We start from the raw sequence: 19483 nt of genomic DNA on the forward strand, positions 1-19483 counted from the left end.
ACTTTTATTCCTGAGTCAAGGCCGGCCCCTATGTGGGTGGTCCTTAGCCTGTCGTGAATCAGTGGCTATGTGATTGGCTGCAAAGTGAAGTAGGCGGGTATAAGCGGGTGTCATGATCACGTTGCGTTCAAGGCGGTATGTAAAAGTTTTATGGTGTATGTCGGCGTGCCAAGCAACAAATCAGAGTGATCCTTTATGCTGTTCCCATTCTGTTCCAAATAGATGTGAATACTTTGGTTTTTATCAATTAAACAGCTATAAGAAGCAGTTAGGTTAAGATCACCAAATACAAGGACATTTTGGATGTGCGCTGGCCACAGTGTGGGACATTTTGGGTGTGCATCATGGAACACTCTGACAGAAGACTGACTTGATATAATTTAAATTTGTGTACAGACTTCTGCTATTAAAATGGATTAGTAACAGTTTACTATCTGATTTAATGATCGGGTTGTACTGGTCCTCTCTGTAGTAATAGCATTCATCATTGATACTGAAGAAGAAATTATTGTCTGTATCTATGTGGTTTTCCAAGTCCAGTTAATTATGGTCGGTGTGTTGAAATGTTCTCAGTTCCAGTTTATCATGATCAGTAATCATTTGAGTTCTATCAGTATTATCTCCATTTGTGGATGAATGAGTTCTTCCAGACTGTAACATGATTCTATGTTAAGGGCTCTTTCACACATAACACAATTGAAGCCGACTAGCACATGAAGGAGGAATTGCATGCTATTTGTGAAAAATCTGAGCTGCCTCCAGCGCCTCGTACACCTGTTGCTACAATTATTCGTGCACACCAGCAGCTGAAAGACAGAGTGTGCGCTGTGAGAGCTCATTCGATCCCTCTCACAGCAGGTGTTGGCCAAATTCCAAGTGAAACACACAAACATCTAACACCATTGGCTTGACACTAAGAAAATGTGTGGCCATTCGTGTTGTTAGCATGAAACCTGAGCAGATGATCACTGTCGAGCTGGATGTGAAATTTGTCTAAGTGCCTCCACAAGTGTGGTTTGCAAAAAGCAACACATGTGGCATGCGTGTAAGTCACATGTGTTGTGCACCCCCCCCCCCCCCCGAGTCCCCAAAAACACGTGGCGTATGTGTGTTTTGCCCCCTCCCGCTCCCCCCTAAACAAGTGGCATGTGGGGGGGGGGGGCAACTTGCATAAAACACTTATATGTATGTACATGGGGTCCGGACAGCCACGTCTGAGTGCACACAGCACGGGGAGGCGCCTGTCAGCTTATCTCAGCACACTGACAGCTGGATGATGGGTCAGTGCACACGACGTGTCACATTACAAACAGCAAGACCACAGCCAGGACAGGTATATAAATAATTACGACAATAACTACATACACAATTTCATAGCAGGGGGATGTATCTGGCTGCCAACAGCAGCTGCGGCTGAGATCTCTGATCCTGGACGTCCTAGCTTTGGAACACGTACCGTGTTTTCAAAGATATGAACTTACAACTGTCCACATGAGGCGCGTGTCTCTGCCTGCTGTCCTCACATGGAAAACATCTTGCACCTGTGCACCGGGGTGCAGAGGCCGCACACAGTGCACCTCAGTAGGCTGCGGGCCGGCCCAACAAGCGTATCCATCCATTGTCTAATTTCTCTCTTTTGAAAAAAAATATGTTTATCTCTTTGTTGATTTTAAGCATTTCGCGCTGGTGTTATAAAACAGCAATTGTAGCGCAGTTGTAAAGTAAAGTTGTAAAGAGTGTTTGTAAATTACAGGTTTGAATCCCGCGAGTGGTATTTATTTTTTATTTAACCAGGTTTATTTAACTACAGGGTTCTGTATTGGGTCCCTTTTATTTATTTTTTATATCAACCCAGTGATTTTCACTAATTATACACCAATATCTCATCTGTCAGTGTCCGGTGATTGTATTAATTATTTATATAGCTGGCTGGACATAATAAGACATAATGAGGGCACACTGCTTCATTTATGTCATTTCATGACTATGACCATGGATCATCTACAGAGGAACAGATGGTTCATACTTGTATTGTTTGCTCGATAAGAGGGATTCAATAAAATGCTGTGTTTTTTATGGTGTGTGTGTTTTTTTTTTCTTCCACAGCAGAGGCGCAATGTGGTGCAACATGTTACAGCTACTCGCACTGTGTTTGTGCATGCTCGTGCATGTGCACGAGCATGTAACGAACATCTGACTCCACAACTGAGGCATCCCAGTTCTAGTTTGAAGAGATCTGGAAATTCATCACATAGTTTCCACTCCTTTTGAAGTGCCATGTCTGAATCAGCAGACGAGACATGCAGCATCTCTGGAACTTGCGACGTTCCCCAAAGTGGCTTCAATTTGACATTTAATAGCGAGGGCCAATTGCAGAGCCGAATCCAGAATGATTCGCAGCATATAGATGGCGTGTTTTCCCAGAATGTTGAGATCTGACATCTTGGTAACTGTAAAATCAATGTCTGCGTTGATTCCAGTTACTGGATTTTCTGTAACTGCAGTGAACGTCCCAATCACTGGTAGCTTGTGACTGGTTGCTGACAGTGGTGGGCACAGCTAACCAAAAAGTTAGCTTCAATAACTGGTAATCAGCTAACTGAAAAGTTATCTTTTTTAACGCTAAACTGATAAACTGTCTAAAAACTTATCGGAAGCTACAGATAACCGATAACTTTAAATTTTGCCTCCCCTATACTTTCAGCAACTAAGAAGCTGATTTTGAATATAAACACCACCAAAGCTTCTAATAGAACCGACAGCGATCACATGCCCAAACAGCCAATGAGCCAATGCATGTCTTTGTGCGTTCTGACCCCTGATATAAGAAAGCATCATTTACTCTGACGGGATACAGTGGTTCCGTGATAAGGCAGAGGTCTTGAAATGGAAAGCAGGTTTGAATTATGGTTTTGCTTTATAAATAAAATTATTCCGGATAGAATAACTACATTAATGTAAACTCTTAAAATGTACAAAGTGGTATATAACACATATCTCTTAATTTTAAAATAATGCACTAATTCTGAAGATTTGAACATTAACACACAGATGCCCAGAGGGGATTATGGGTAACTAAGCCTCATACTGATTGGCTGATTCATTCATTCTATATAAAAACCAACAGAAGTGAATCAATGTAACGTGTTGGTGTTTACAAATAAATGTGCTTTTATAAAATATGTCATTTTTTTCATTTGTATAAAAAAAGAAAGAAATTTTCAAGATCCTGCTAGACAGCGCCTAAGCGCACACATGATAACATCACAACTCTATCCGGTTAGGGAGACGAGGTTTCTTTCAATAACAAGAACTGTCAAAAAACTTTCTCGTGTGTTGGAGTTGTGTGGCGATATGAATCGCCTTTGGAATGCTTGAATAATGATGTCAGTCGCACAAAAAAATCAAATAATAGTGAAAACGTTCGGTGCGGGGTCATAACGCATCAATCAGTCGCTCCGTGAGGCATCATAACATCCGATCGGTTAGCGGCTTAGTGCGGTGTTATAACAGATCAATCAGTCGCTCCGTGAGGCATCATAACATCCGATCGGTTAGCGGCTTAGTGCGGTGTTATAACAGATCAATCAGTCGCTCCGTGAGGCATCATAACATCGGATCGGTTAGCGGCTTAGTGCGGTGTTATAACAGATCAATCAGTCGCTCCGTGAGGCATCATAACATCCGATCGGTTAGCGGCTTAGTGCGGTGTTATAACAGATCAATCAGTTGTTCCGTGAGGCATCATAACATCCGATCGGTTAGCGGCTTAGTGCGGTGTTATAACAGATCAATCAGTTGCTCTGTGAGGCGTCATAACATCAAGCCTGGTTTACATGGCAAGATAATTAGTCCGATATCGGACCCGATCTTCTCCTTCCGACAATCTTAAGGACGCCCTGACAATCGTGATGACACTAAATATAATCTTATCAGATATTCCTGCCATGTGTGGTGTGTTAAGAAGGACGTGAGGAGCTAAATGTGACATCCAGCCAATCAGAAAGTGAGGTTTTGACATGGGAATGTTCGTGCGTGAAATCTGTTTGTGTGTGTTGCTTTTACCGTGTGGCTGACACCACACACTGTACAACTAAACCTGTCAGATCTATGATTTTTTTTTTTTTTTTATCTCCACGTGTGGGATCTCTCAGGTTTTGGAAACCTACAGATAATTTTAAAAACCTGCGGTCGACAACACTGTGATATAACTGGTCGCCAGTAGATGGCAGTGTTCTATGCATTTTGATGCCGGTTATATCACACAGCCTGATTCACAATTTCAGCTTTTGGAAAACCAATTTGGGCTTCTTCTGGCATTTTTACATAAAATAAACACAATAACAACGTCTATATACACCCAGAGAATATATTCACGAGAGTTTTAGGCACAATATACAAAGAGTTTAATGCTGTTGTCTGTGTGGAGCCTGATCAAAGCATCTCAAATGCATTTCTCCTGTCGTGAACTTTAACCCATAATGCACTGCGCACACACCATGTCCGCACTAAAACCTTCAAAATTAGTGCATTACTTTAAAACTAAAACATATATATGATATTTTCACTTTCATAAAACCTTAGATGTGACGTTAATTTAAATAACTTGTCCAAAATTAGTTTGGTTAAAATTTTAACCATAAGTTAAAACTGTATGCCTCTGGATGACGTGGGTGCAATTGCCGGTGTATCAGTATGGGGTCAAAAGAAATTTTTCTTCTTTTCTATGACCAGTTCTTCTTTGCCTGCGGAGGATAGAGCAGTTTATTCTGGAGCCAGCTTTTCTCTGTTTGTAGAGGATAGAACTGCGCCTCTACTACAAAAACCCACGTCTGCAAAAATGTTAGCGGTCTAAAAATTATCGGACCAAAACTTATTGGAAGATAATTGGTTTGATGATGGTTTTCAAAGTTATCTGAAAAGCTAATCTGAGCTCCTATCCTAGTGATATCAGATTTTAAGGTTCTGCTACTAACCTATAAAATTATTCATGGACTGGCACCTCCCTACCTGGCCGACCTAATTAAACCTTACGTACCGGCCCGGGCTTTACGTTCTCAGGGTGCAGGACTACTTTGTGTCCCTAAGGTGAATAAGAAGTCTGCAGGTCAGAGAGCTTTCTCTTATCGTGCCCCTGTTCTGTGGAATGATCTCCCTGCGTCAATAAAACAGTCAGATTCTGTGGAGACTTTCAAGTCCAGACTTAAGACGCACTTATTTTCCCTTTCATATGGCTAGCATACTGGTACAGTTTGTGTTTTACGCTTTTTACTCTTTTAATTCATTTATTAGTAATTGGAGTCGGCTGTGGCCTCAACTTTACCTAAATTCTGGGTCTTTTAGTGAAGTTTAGGGCTAGTGGCCGGCAATCACCTTAGTATTTCTCTGTTTTTCTTGTTGTTTAATGCTGGCAAATTATACAGTATTTTTGTCTTTCTGATGCCTGATTCTGTTTTTTCTCTCTGTTTAAGGTGCAGCTCCATCCAGAGATGGGTGTGGTATTTGTGCTGGCGACCCTCCTGTCCTGTGCGCCAATAGCATTTCTTGTATATTCGTCCGTGAATTGTTCTGTTAATTGTTCTGTGAATTGTTCTGTAATTTATGTTTGTAGCATGGCCCAAGCAGAGGGTCACCCCTTTGAATCTGGTCTGCTTGAGGTTTCTTCCTCAGGGGGAGTTTTTCATTAACTGTTGCTCTGGCTGTTGGTAAGGTTAGACCTTACCTGTGTGAAGCGCTTTGAGGCAACTCTGTTGTGATCTGGTGCTATATAATGAAAAGTTTAAAAAAATGAAAACATTATCTTCGATAGTTAGCGGATTAGTGGAACTATGCCCACCACTGGTTGCTGACTTGTAGCGGTATGTAACATCAGTCAGTTTTGACTTTCCAAGTTGCTGCCAGACTGGCACAGAGATGAAATTCCCTGGACTGCCAGTGTCGAGTTCCATACTGAATTGCTGCTTCTGGATAGTGACGGGCACTTCTAACTTGGATGTAACCAAATGGATGTTAAGTTCTGGGTTGATTGCCACTGGTCAGATGATCTTGGTGCTTGCTGTCTTTTTGTACTGGTAAAGCTTCTTGCAACAGACACTCTCAAGATGTCCGACGATATTGAATAAATTGTACTTAGTGCCTTTGTGTAGACACTCTGGTGGTGCGTCACATGTAGCAATCTGTAACACAAAATTGGAGAGGAACCAAAAAAAAAAAAAAAAATCAGCCATATTATGCCGATATACAGTATATTCCAATACTGACCAATCTTTATTATTGGTGGCCACCTAAGTACATCCACAAAAAAAGCAACAATGCTGACACACTTGATTAAATTAATTGAAACATGGATACACTGTAATGACAAATGTGGCACTATTTTCTAATTCAACTTTGTCAATTCAAATTTGTTTTAATTTCCATTTCTTCTCCGTTTTGTTTGCAAACAATTATTTGTTACTTACTTCTGCCTAGTGAGCGTTTCTGCAGTTTAAATCTGCATAAAGACACACTAATAATTTTGCAGTTAGTGTAGAATGTTAAACAGAATAGAGAATGTCTGATTTTTTTTATTAGTTTTTTGTTCTTTTGACCTTCTAACCCAGATCACATTCGACTGTTTGGAAATATTTGATACAGATTATCAATTTTAAAAATCTATTAAATTCACAAGGAGTATTTTGATCATCAAGTCTGACAAACCAAATCTAAACAAACTGAAGTTTGGCTAAAACATCGACACTCCAGCAAGTTTACACGTACACATGCATGAAACATTAAAAGGTTTTTGTTCAGAAGCTCGAAAGGTGGGAGGAGAAAACATTGTAATTACTGCTATTAGTCTTGCTTTTCCAAATCCACCTTAAGAAATGATTTTTATTTCTTTGAGAGAATATAAAACAATGATGTGAATTAATTTAGTACGACTACGTGTTACAGTGGCGCTGCCTGTGAGACCCTCGTGTACCACATTATATACAAAACAGATGCGTAACGACTCTCCATTTTGTGCTTCCTTTGTCTTTTGGAACTGTTGCCCTTCAATAAGCACATTTTTTAACATTTTTATCTATTCTTGCGCGACGTAGGGCTGGATCAGGTGACCCTGAACCATCCCTTAGTTATGCTGCTATAGACTTAGACTGCTGGGGGGTTCCCATGATGCACTGAGTGTTTCTTTCTCTTTTTGCTCTGTATGCACCACTCTGCATTTAATCATTAGTGATTGATCTCTGCTCCCCTCCACAGCATGTCTTTTTCCTGGTTCTCTCCCTCAGCCCCAACCAGTCCCAGCAGAAGACTGCCCCTCCCTGAGCCTGGTTCTGCTGGAGGTTTCTTCCTGTTAAAAGGGAGTTTTTCCTTCCCACTGTAGCCAAGTGCTTGCTCACAGGGGATCGTTTTGACCGTTGGGGTTTTACATAATTATTGTATGGCCTTGCCTTACAATATAAGGTGCCTTGGGGCAACTGTTTGTTGTGATTTGGCGCTATATAAAAAAAAAATTGATTGATTGATTGATTGACGTATTAAAGAAATAACAGCTCACTGCTGGTGTTTGGGTCTCCGTGTCCACCATGTTGTCTTCAGCTGTGGTCTCCAGCAACGAGGCTGTTTTGTCCTGAACGGCCGATTTGTCACGGAACCTGCTGAAGTTGTGTCTGCGAGTGAGCTTGTAGTTACTGTAATCGTTGCAGTCGTCTCCGGTACTGAGATTTCAGTCACAGAACACGATGCGTCAGTTACTGAGAGGGATATTTTGTTTTCAGGAATAGGTGCATTTGCAACTGTTTCAAGTGATCTTTCATCAGAAAGTGCACATTTTTACGTGAGAAACAGGAAATACGAGGTCTATTAGAAAAGTATCCGACCTTATTATTTTTTCAAAAACCATATGGATTTGAATCACGTGTGATTACATCAGACATGCTTGAACCCTCGTGGGCATGCGAGAGTTTTTTCACGCCTGTTGGTTACGTCATTCGCCTGTGGGCAGTCTTTGAGTGAGGAGTCGTCCACCCGCTCGTCAATTTTTTTCATTGTTTAGGAATGGCTCAGAGACTGTTGCTTTGTTTGATAAAAATTTTTTCAAAACTGTAAGGCACAACTGAGTGGACACCATTCAATAAATTCAGCTGGTTTTCGGTAAAAATTTTAACGGCTGATGAGAGATTTTGGTCTGGTAGTGTCGCTTTAAGGACGGTCCACGGCGCCTGACGGCGATCTGCGCTTCGAGGCGGCAGCGTCTCGCCGTTTCAAGTTGAAAACTTCCACATTTCAGGCTCTGTTGACGCAGTAAGTCGTCAGAGAACAGAGAACTTTCAGAAGAAGTCGGCATGAGGAGTTTATTCGGACATTCCATTGTTAACGGTCATTTTGTAATGAAAGAACGTGCGGGCAGAGGCGCATGTCGGGCTGGACCCGACCGCAGGGGGTCGCGGCAGGAAAAACACCTCCGTTGGAAACCTTAACGGGCAAGTTGGAACATGCCCAAGCTGTTAAACAATTTCTCAGTTACTCACTTGTTGAAAGCCATTAAAAGCCGCCTGAATTCTACAAATGGTTTTCAACACGGAGGTGTTTTTCCTGTCGCGGCGCACACAGATTTGCCGAGTCGTCACGGAAACGACTCGGCGAATTTGCGCGTACGTCTTTCATTTAAAAAATGTCCTTAAACAGTGGAATGTCCGCATAAATTCCTCATGCCGGCCTCTTCTGAATCTTCTCTGTTCTCTCACGATGTCCTGGGTGAATTAAGCCTTAAATTAGGATGTTTTCAGCTCGAAACAGGCCGACGACAGCGCCTGGAAGCGCTGCAGGACGTCCCGCTCCGTGGGAAGTCCTTACACCGACAGAAACACCCCATAATCTCTCATCAGCCGTTAAACTTTTCACAGAAAACCATCTTAATTTCTCGAATAGTGTCCACTCGGATATTCCTCACAGGTCCAGAAAAAATTTTGATAAAGCAACGCGCGCCGTCTCGAGCAGTGTGTGAAACAAAGGAATTCAGCCGAGAGGGCGGGACCACATCTCACTCAAGGCCTGCCCACAGGGAAATGACGTCACCGACACGCGTGAAAAAACTCACGCATGCGCACGAGGGTTCAAGCATGATTGGTGTAATCGCATGTCATTCAAATCCATATAGTTAAAAAAAAAAAAAGGGTCGGTTTATTATCTAAGAGACCTCGTAATTCATCCGGATTGAGTTTTTTCTTTCCATTTGTTAGGGGGTCTTGATGATAGACATGTTAGATTTACACAGAAATGAAGCGGTTTTGGAGCAGATTCCACCATGTTGGATTAGCAGCCAGAGAGAGACCAGAAAAAAAACAACAGATTTTCAAGATTTGTAGCATCCAATTAGAAAAAAATGTTAGTTTCTCAAACCTGTAATCTGCATCAGGAAAACGTTCAGGATGGTCCCGTCTGTACTTCTTTGATTCTGCTTGGATAGGATGGGTTTGGATTATGGCACAGTTGTAGAAATGATGATAGTACTGTCTGTTGATGTGATATTTATTGCAGCCGCCATGACAACTCTGTTAATTTGTGCCACGTCACTAACAAGGCTGCCTTTGACAGTTCCTGACTTGCCCTGACTGCTGAATGCTGCCAAAGGAGCCATAGGGTACAAACAGTCCCTGACAATGTTTCTTAACGTGTTAACCTGTTTTAGACATAAGTCAAATGCCATTAATTTTAATCAAAACAATTGCCCAACATTTGTTTTTGTCATGCTGATGTCTTATGAAGTAAAATATCCTAAATGTGCTTAAATATGCATTAACCATTTGTGTTTTTTCCCCCATTCAGAATCATCATAATATTATTTATCTTTTATTGAGCAAGAATATATTGTTACATTTATGAGTGTGTTCTAATGTTTGGAAGTGATCATTTATATATTAATGGAGCCTGTTGCTGTTGAAGAATATATTACTCATATGCTCATAGTGATCAATATGTATCAGCAGTGTTGCCACAGTTACTTTGAAAAAGTAATCCAATTACTGATTACTGATTACTCCTTGAAAAAGTAACTTAGTTACTTTACTGATTACTCAATTGTAAAAGTAACTAAGTTAAATTACTAGTTACTTTTTTTAGTTACTTTTCCCAGCTGCCGACAACAACCCTCTGCCACGTCAACATGACAATGATACCTGTTTTGCCAAAACTCACTTTATAGTCACCCTTTCTTGACTTCAATGAAAATAAATACTTGTTTTATAAAAAGTAAAATAAAGACCTCTATCTTGATCTCATATTTAACTGTTGACAGCACTGTAACAGTAAAACTTGCAATTTTGAACCTACATTGTTTATAAATGTAACTATTAAATTCTAACATTTTTCTAACATTTAAATTCTCTCTAAACATTTTACTTGTCGAAATTATTATTATTTTAAGTAGTATTAGTAGTTGTAGTAAAAAACGGCTTCAAAACTGGACCTTTAATCTAGGGGTGTTGTGAGGGGGGCAGATCCCTGCCCCACGCCCCCATTCCATCTAGATTCGCCCCTGCTTTGGCGTTTGAGCACAAAGAATGGATAACATTTATTTATGCAGAAAACATGACCAGATTTACAGGTAAGAAAGTTTTATTGCGTTTTCACATCATGTGGTCCTCAGAAAGAGAGTTTAGGTGCATTTGAGTGGAAAATAGTGTTAGTTGTTGACACGTCGCGGAGGATCAGCTGTTTTTAATGACCAGATACAGAGCAGCTCAGCTCAGAATTCTAAATAAAGGAGGGAAAAAAGCATAAAAATGACTTTGTAAAGCTCAGTGCAGGTGTGCTGATCACCACGCTTTAAGAGGTGAGGACGAGTCGAGCAGCTGCAAAAAACTGTGGATGAAAAGCTCACAGCTCACTGAAAGTGGGCAGTTCAGTCGAACCCCGACCTCCTGCCCACAGACCAAGTTTAATGCTGCTGTTGACCCACAATGAAAAATAATAGTAACGCACAGTGACATGGAGAAGTAACTTTAATCTGATTACTGATTTGGAAAGATTAACGCGTTAGATTACTCGTTACTAAAAAAAGTGGTCAGATTAGAGTAACGCATAACGCGTTACCGGCATCACTGTGTATCAGTGCTTAGTAAACATGTCATCAATAGCTAAGGTTAATTACACGATATCTAAATGTTTAAATACTTTTTGAAATATATGTTTGAATGCTTTTGAACTGAAGCATCCAGCCCCTCTCCAGGAGTTGGGTACCAGAGCCCAAGCTGTGCGTGGAGGTGAGCCTGACTATCTCTAGTCGGCATCTCTCAAACTCCTGCACAAGCTCAGGCTCCTTCCCCCCTAGCGAGGTGACATTCCACGTCCCAACAGCCAGGGGCTGTGAGCATGGACCGGGCCGCCAGGCCACCCGCCCTCGACCGCCACCCAATCCTCTCTGCACCCGACCCCCATGGCCGCCTCTGCAGGTGGTGAACCCACAGGAGGGCGGGCCCACGTCGTTCTTTTGGGCTGAGCCCGGCCGGGCCCCATGGGCTAAGGCTCGACCACCAGGCGCTCGCGCGTGAGCCCCAACCCCAGGCCTGGCTCCAGGATGGGGCCCCAGCTCCGCCATACTGGGCGACGTCTCGGTCCTTGATTTTTTACTGGTCATGGAGGTTCTGAACTGCCCTTAGTCTGACCCGTCACCTAGGACCTGTTTGCCTTGGGAGACCCTACAGGGAGCACAAAGCCCCCGACAACATAGCTCCTACGATCATCTGGGTACACAAACTCCCCCACCACGATAAGGTGGCAGCTCGAGGGGGAGCCATCGTCACGTCTTCCGAAGAGGAAGCAGAGACTGGGGACTCAGAGGCGGACTCATCCATTACCCAGGCTGAAGTCACCGAGGTGGTTAGAAAGCTCCTCGGTGGCAAGGCTCCTGGGGTGGATGAAATCCGTCCTGAGTACATTAAGTCTCTGGATGTTGTGGGACTGTCTTGGCTGACACACCTCATCATCGCGTGGCAATCGGGGACAGTGCCTCTGGATTGGCAGACCGGGGTGGTGGTCCCTCTGTTTAAGAAGGGGGACCGGAGGGTGTGTTCCAACTATAGGGGGATCACACTCCTCAGCCTCCCCGGTAAGGTCTATTCCAGAGTACTGGAGAGGAGAATTCGACCGATGGTCGAACCTCGGATTCAGGAGGAGCAGTGTGGTTTTCTTCCTGGTTGCGGCACACTAGACCAGCTCTACACGCTCCATCGGGTGCTCGAGGGTTCATGGGAGTTCGCCAAAACAGACCACATGTGGTTTGGGGATCTGGAGAAGGCGTTCGACCATGTCCCTCGGGGCACCCTGTGGGGAGTGCTCTGGGAGTACGGGGTCCTTTGCTAAGGGCTATCCGGTCCCTGTACGACCACAGCAGGAGCTTGGTTCACATTGCCGGTAGTAAGTCAAACCTGTTTCCTGTGCACGTTGGCCTCCGCCAGGGCTGCCCTTTCTCACCAGTTCTGTTCATTATTTTTATGGACAGAATTTCTAGGCGCAGCCAGGGTGTAGAGGGGGTCTGGTTTGGGAACCACAGAATCTCGTCTCTGCTGTTTGCGGACGATGTGGTTCTGTTGGCTTCGTCAAATCAGGACCTTCAGCGTGCACTGGGGCGGTTTGCAGCCGAGTTGTCATGTATTGTGTTTATCCTCTATTGTGTGGTTGGGTTTTGGTTTTGGATTATGTTGCTTTTCTGGCTGGGTGTGCTTTGCTTGGGTTTTCTGGTCCGTATGTCTCTTGGCTGCCTTCTTTGAGCTTGGTGGGGGGCGGTTCACTTTGGTTGGGTCACGCCTTGTTCTGGGTCTTTCTGCACTTATCACTGGGAGTATTTAAACACCACTGGTTGCACCGGGTTTTTGCCTGATCGTTGTGCCCTGTGCCATCGCTTCTAGCTCTGTACCTTGCTCTTTCTAAGTCCTGCTTCCACCTTGTGTTTTGACCACCTGCCTGTATTTTTTGACCACGCCATTGCCTGATGTTTTGGATCTGTTTGCTTCTCTTGGACTGCCTCTCTGTGTACCGAACTCAGCTAAGCCTTTCAGTAAACGCCTCAGTCCTGCATTTGTCTCCAGCCTTCTTTTTCTGACAACCCTGATATAACAATCAGGCCAACAATGGAGACAGCGGACTCAAACCCGTTCCAGTTAGCTGTTCGTCACCATAGCCACCAGCTGGCAGAACAAGAGGACCGCATCACCGCCTTAAGCACCGGAATCTCTGACCTGGCCAAGAGACAGGACGCCTTCATGTCCTCAGTGAGCACACAGATTAACCAGCTTATAACCTCCCTGACACCTCAGGCTCCATCCGCCTCTGCCTCTACCAACCAGCCACCGACAGGACCGAGTGCGGCCCCGCCGGTACCTACAGCTGCCCCTGTCGTCTGCAACCAGCTGTCTCGACCTGAGCATTTCTCCGGAGAATCCGGAGACGTCAAGCCCTTCCTTACACAATGCGACCTGCACTTCGAGTTAATGTCAGCAATGTTTCCGTCCGACAGCACGAAGACGCAGGCAGTCTCCGGCGTGTGGATCGCTCCAGGCATTCAAGACCGCACTCCTCCAGGTCTTCCAGCATACGTCACCGGGCCGCGAGGCAGCCCGTTCCCTGATGCGTCTTCAGCAGAGAAACAGACGTGTCACCGACTACACCATTGATTTCCGCATTCTCGCGGCGAAGAGCGAGTGGAACCCGGCCGCACTCCATGGTGTGTTCTTCCAAGGTCTATCAATGCAGATCCAGGATCAGCTGATAGCCGTCGATCTCCCGGAACAACTGGACAAGCTTATTGCACTAGCCATCCACACTGATCGCCGGCTGGCGGACCGGCCCCGACGAGATGTGCGCGCCTCGTCCCAGCACTTGGAATCTTCGTCCGCTCATCACGTCGGGTCCTCTGCTTCCAGCTCCAGCTCGTCTCATGCAGCTTCAGAAGACGGGTACGCCGGGTAAGTCAGTATTCTATCACTTCTGTTACTCCTCATTTTAATTTCCGATCATTCATCATGCTCTGTTCCGATATTTATTGATTCAGGTTCTGACGCAAATTTAGTGCAATCTTCTCTCGCCATCTCTCACGGCCGCTGGTAATGCATGCCGTGGATGGTCATGTGTTGGGTCACATCACCCACCGCACTCAGTCTGTTCAGTTGATCATAGCCGGTACCCATTCAGAAACGATAAGCTTTCATGTATTTGATAAAATGACTCACTCCGCCATTCTGGGGCATCCCTGGTTAAAAATACATTGTCCACAACTAAACTGGTCCAACGGACGAATCACTTCCTGGGGCTCCGGGCGCTGTTTCGCGACGTCCGCGAGGATCACTAATCCTCTTAATCCTGATTTGGCAGGAGTACCTACTGAGTACCACGATCTTACAGAAGTATTTAGCAAAGTCGAGGCAAAGTCGCTGCCACCACATCGTGCTTATGACTGTGCCATTGAGCTACTTCCGGGCACGAGTCCCCCACGGTTAAAACTTTTTTCTCTGACCGGTCCTGAACGCATTGCCATGAACGAATACATCCAGGAATCCTTGGAGGCCGGTTTGATTCGCCCATCATCATCTCCGGCAGGGGCGGGGTTTTTCTTTGGTATAACTCACAAACTCGTAGCTTAAAGCAGATAACCCGTAAGTTGGAGAGGAAATGGCGTCTCACTAATTTAGAAGATCTTCACTTAGCCTGGAAAAAGAGTTTGTTGCTCTATAAAAAAGCCCTCCGTAAAGCTAGGACATCTTTCTACTCATCACTAATTGAAGAAAATAAGAACAACCCCAGGTTTCTTTTCAGCACTGTAGCCAGGCTGACAAAGAGTCAGAGCTCTATTGAGCTGAGTATTCCATTAACTTTAACTAGTAATGACTTCATGACTTTCTTTGCTAACAAAATTTTGACTATTAGAGAAAAAATTACTCATAACCATCCCAAAGATGTATCGTTATCTTTGGCTGCTTTCAGTGATGCCGGTATTTGGTTAGACTCTTTCTCTCCGATTGTTCTGTCTGAGTTATTTTCATTAGTTACTTCATCCAAACCATCAACATGTTTATTAGACCCCATTCCTGCCAGGCTGCTCAAGGAAGTCCTACCATTATTTAATGCTTCAATCTTAAATATGATCAACTTATCTTTGTTAGTTGGCTATGTACCACAGGCTTTTAAGGTGGCAGTAATTAAACCATTACTTAAAAAGCCATCACTTGACCCAGCTATTTTAGCTAATTATAGGCCAATCTCCAACCTTCCTTTTCTCTCAAAGATTCTTGAGAGGGTAGTTGTAAAACAGCTAACTGATCACCTGCAGAGGAATGGTCTATTTGAAGAGGTTCAGTCAGGTTTTAGAATTCATCATAGTACAGAAACAGCATTAGTGAAGGTTACAAATGATCTTCTTATGGCTTCGGACAGTGGACTTATCTCTGTGCTTGTTCTGTTGGACCTCAGTGCTGCTTTTGATACTGTTGACCATAAAATTTTATTACAGAGATTAGAGCATGTCATAGGTATTAAAGGCACTGCGCTGCGGTGGTTTGAATCATATTTGTCTAATAGATTACAGTTTGTTCATGTAAATGGGGAATCTTCTTCACAGACTAAAGTTAATTATGGAGTTCCACAAGGTTCTGTGCTAGGACCAATTTTATTCACTTTATACATGCTTCCCTTAGGCAGTATTATTAGACGGTATTGCTTAAATTTTCATTGTTACGCAGATGATACCCAGCTTTATCTATCCATGAAGCCAGAGGACACACACCAATTAGCTAAACTGCAGGATTGTCTTACAGACATAAAGACATGGATGACCTCTAATTTCCTGCTTTTAAACTCAGATAAAACTGAAGTTATTGTACTTGGCCCCACAAATCTTAGAAGCATGGTGTCTAACCAGATCTTTACTCTGGATGGCATTTCCCTGACCTCTAGTAATACTGTGAGAAATCTTGGAGTCATTTTTGATCAGGATATGTCATTCAAAGCGCATATTAAACAAATATGTAGGACTGCCTTTTTGCATTTACGCAATATCTCTAAAATCAGAAAGGTCTTGTCTCAGAGTGATGCTGAAAAACTAATTCATGCATTTATTTCCTCTAGGCTGGACTATTGTAATTCTTTATTATCAGGTTGTCCTAAAAGTTCCCTAAAAAGCCTTCAGTTAATTCAAAATGCTGCAGCTAGAGTACTGACGGGGACTAGCAGGAGAGAGCATATCTCACCCGTGTTGGCCTCTCTTCATTGGCTTCCTGTTAATTCTAGAATAGAATTTAAAATTCTTCTTCTTACTTATAAGGTTTTGAATAATCAGGTCCCATCTTATCTTAGGGACCTCGTAGTACCATATCACCCTAATAGAGCGCTTCGCTCTCAGACTGCAGGCTTACTTGTAGTTCCTAGGGTTTGTAAGAGTAGAATGGGAGGCAGAGCCTTCAGCTTTCAGGCTCCTCTCCTGTGGAACCAGCTCCCAATTCAGATCAGGGAGACAGATACCCTCTCTACTTTTAAGATTAGGCTTAAAACTTTCCTTTTCGCTAAGGCTTATAGTTAGGGCTGGATCGGGTGACCCTGGACTATCCCTTGGTTATGCTGCTTTAGACGTAGACTGTGGGGGGGTTCCCATGATGCACTGTTTCTTTCTCTTTTTGCTCTGTATGCATCACTCCGCATTTAATCATTGGTGATCGATCTCTGCCCCCCTCCACAGCATGTCTTTTTCCTGGTTCTTTCCCTCAGCCCCAACCAGTCTCAGCAGAAGACTGCCCCTCCCTGAGCCTGGTTCTGCTGGAGGTTTCTTCCTGTTAAGAGGGAGTTTTTCCTTCCCACTGTTGCCAAGTGCTTGCTCACTGGGGGTCGTTTTGACCGTTGGGGTTTTTCATAATTATTGTATGGCCTTGCCTTACAATATAAAGCGCCTTGGGGCAACTGTTTGTTGTGATTTGGCGCTATATAAAAAAAAAGTTGATTGATTGAAAAGAAAGATAAGTCACTCCGTCCCTGTATTGACTATCGCGGGCTAAACGACGTCACTGTAAAAAACCGTTATGCCCTGCCACTAATAGCTTCCGCGTTTGAACTACTAGAGGGTGCCACAATCTTCACCAAGCTCGATCTCCGCAATGCCTATCATTTAGTGCGGATCAGACAGGGAGATGAATGGAAGACCGCTTTCAATACTCCCACTGGCCATTATGAATATTTAGTCATGCCCTTTGGCTTAACCAATGCACCTGCAGTATTTCAGAACCTGATCAATGACGTGTTACGAGATTTTCTAAATAAGTTTGTGTTTGTGTATCTTGATGATATTCTGATTTTTTCCCCGGTTGCAGAAACACACTCTCGACATATGCGTACAGTGCTTGAGACCCTGTTACGCAATCAGTTATTCGTAAAAGCACAAAAATGCGAATTTCACAAGTCCACCGTATCATTTCTAGGATTCATAATTGCACCAGGGTCAATTCGGATGGACCCAGCTAAGGTAGCCGCAGTGCGTGATTGGACAACCCCAAAGGATCGCAAGGAGCTCCAAAGGTTTCTAGGATTTGCAAACTTTTACCGGACGTTCATGGTCGAAGTGGACGCTTCCGATGTGGGGATCAGAGCTATCTTGTCTCAGATCCATCCCACTGATAAGAACCTTGCTCTTTCTAAGTCCTGCTTCCACCTTGTGTTTTGACCACCTGCCTGTATTTTTTTGACCACGCCATTGCCTGATGTTTTGGATCTGTTTGCTTCTCTTGGACTCCCTCTCTGTGTACCGAACCCAGCTAAGCCTTTCAGTAAATGCCTCCTTGAACCAGAGCTACGTAAGCGAGTCCTGCATTTGTCTCCAGCCTTCTTTTTCTGACAACCTTGATACAAGTGTGAAGCGTCCGGGATGAAAATCAGCACCTCCAACTCCGAGGCCATGGTTCTCGACCAGAAAAAGGTGCTTTGCCCTCTTCAAGTCGGTGGAGTGTCCTTGCCTCAAGTGGAGGAGTTTAAGTATCTCGGGGTCTTGTTAACGGGTGAGGGACGGATGGAGCGTGAGATCGATAGACGGATCGGTGCAGCATCTGCAGTGATGCGGTCGCTGTATCGGACCGTCGTGGTGAAGAGAGAGCTGAGTAGGGGGGCAAAGCTCTCAATTTACCGATCGATCTACGTTCCGATCCTCACCTATGGTCATGAGATTTGGCTCATGACTGAAAGAATGGGATCTCGAGTGCAGGCGGCCAAGATGAGTTTCCTCCGCAGGGTGGCTGAGCGCTCCCTTAGAGATAGGGTGAGGAGCTCGGTCACTCGGGAGGAGCTTGGAGTCGAGCCGCTGCTCCTCCATGTCGAAAGGAGTCAGTTGAGGTGGCGCAGGCATCTTTTCCGGATGCCCCCTGGACGCCTCACTGGAGAGGTGTTCCGGGCACGTCCCATTGGGAGGAGGCCCCGGGGAAGACCCAGGACATGCTGGAGGGACTACATCTCTCAGCTGGCTTGGGAACGCCTTGGGGTTCCCCCGGAGGAGCTGGGGGAGGTGTGTGTGGATCAGGAGGTCTGGGCGGCTTTGCTTGAGCTGCTGCCCCCGCAACCCGACTCCAGATAAAGCGGAAGAAAATGGATGGATGGATGCTTTTGAACTGTGTATTGTGTGTACCAAATTAAAGGCATGTTATATTTATGATTACATTTGCTTTTGCTTTAAGTTTTGCTTTTGCTTCATTATTTTAGTTTCTTAGCATGCTGTTATAAAGATGATTTACTTATATAATCATTTTCAAAGTGTTGTAAATGTGATGTGTCCCTTTTTCAGTGAGGCCCAGAAAGATACACTGAGAAACATCCACATGTTGCAAACAGCACATGGAACAGGATGTCAGTACTGACCACTAACAGTCAGATAACGCGGGTATGATTAGACTTGTTTGTTAGAATGTTGTTCAGTTTTGAGATGTGCTAATGTTCTTGTGGTATAACCGCGGTGATGAGACTTGCTGACAGTCTTTCAGTTAGCAGTTTTCTGGCCCAAAACAATTTCCTATCAGTTTAGGCACAGGTGTCACTTTAGGAGAAAGAGGAAGCAAGAACACTCCACGGCACACGTGGGCAGGACCAATGCCACGAAACAGAGGGATGAGACCACTCAGATGAAGGACAACACCTCAGATTAGCATGAATCACTGTATTAGCATAGGAAGACAGAGGAGTATATAAACAGAGCCCATCCCACTGTTGGGGGTTCCTCTTTGCTGAGAGCTTGCTGGAACACCAGCCACCTGGTTGGAAGCTCTCAGCTCCTGGGACCCTCAGAACATCTGGGTATGATGTCATTCATTATGTAAAACTTGCATTCTGTTAAATTCTGTGACATTTAAACTCTGTTTAATAAATCTCTGAGTGGTGGTCTCGCCCTCAGAGTAATTATGTTCACACTTAAATAACTACTCAAAACCTTTCAAATCATTGGACGTGTGGGATAAGAGAGACACGGGACAGCGAGGAC

Source organism: Thalassophryne amazonica, chromosome 8 (assembly GCF_902500255.1).
Source record: "Thalassophryne amazonica chromosome 8, fThaAma1.1, whole genome shotgun sequence".
NCBI lineage: Eukaryota > Metazoa > Chordata > Actinopteri > Batrachoidiformes > Batrachoididae > Thalassophryne > Thalassophryne amazonica.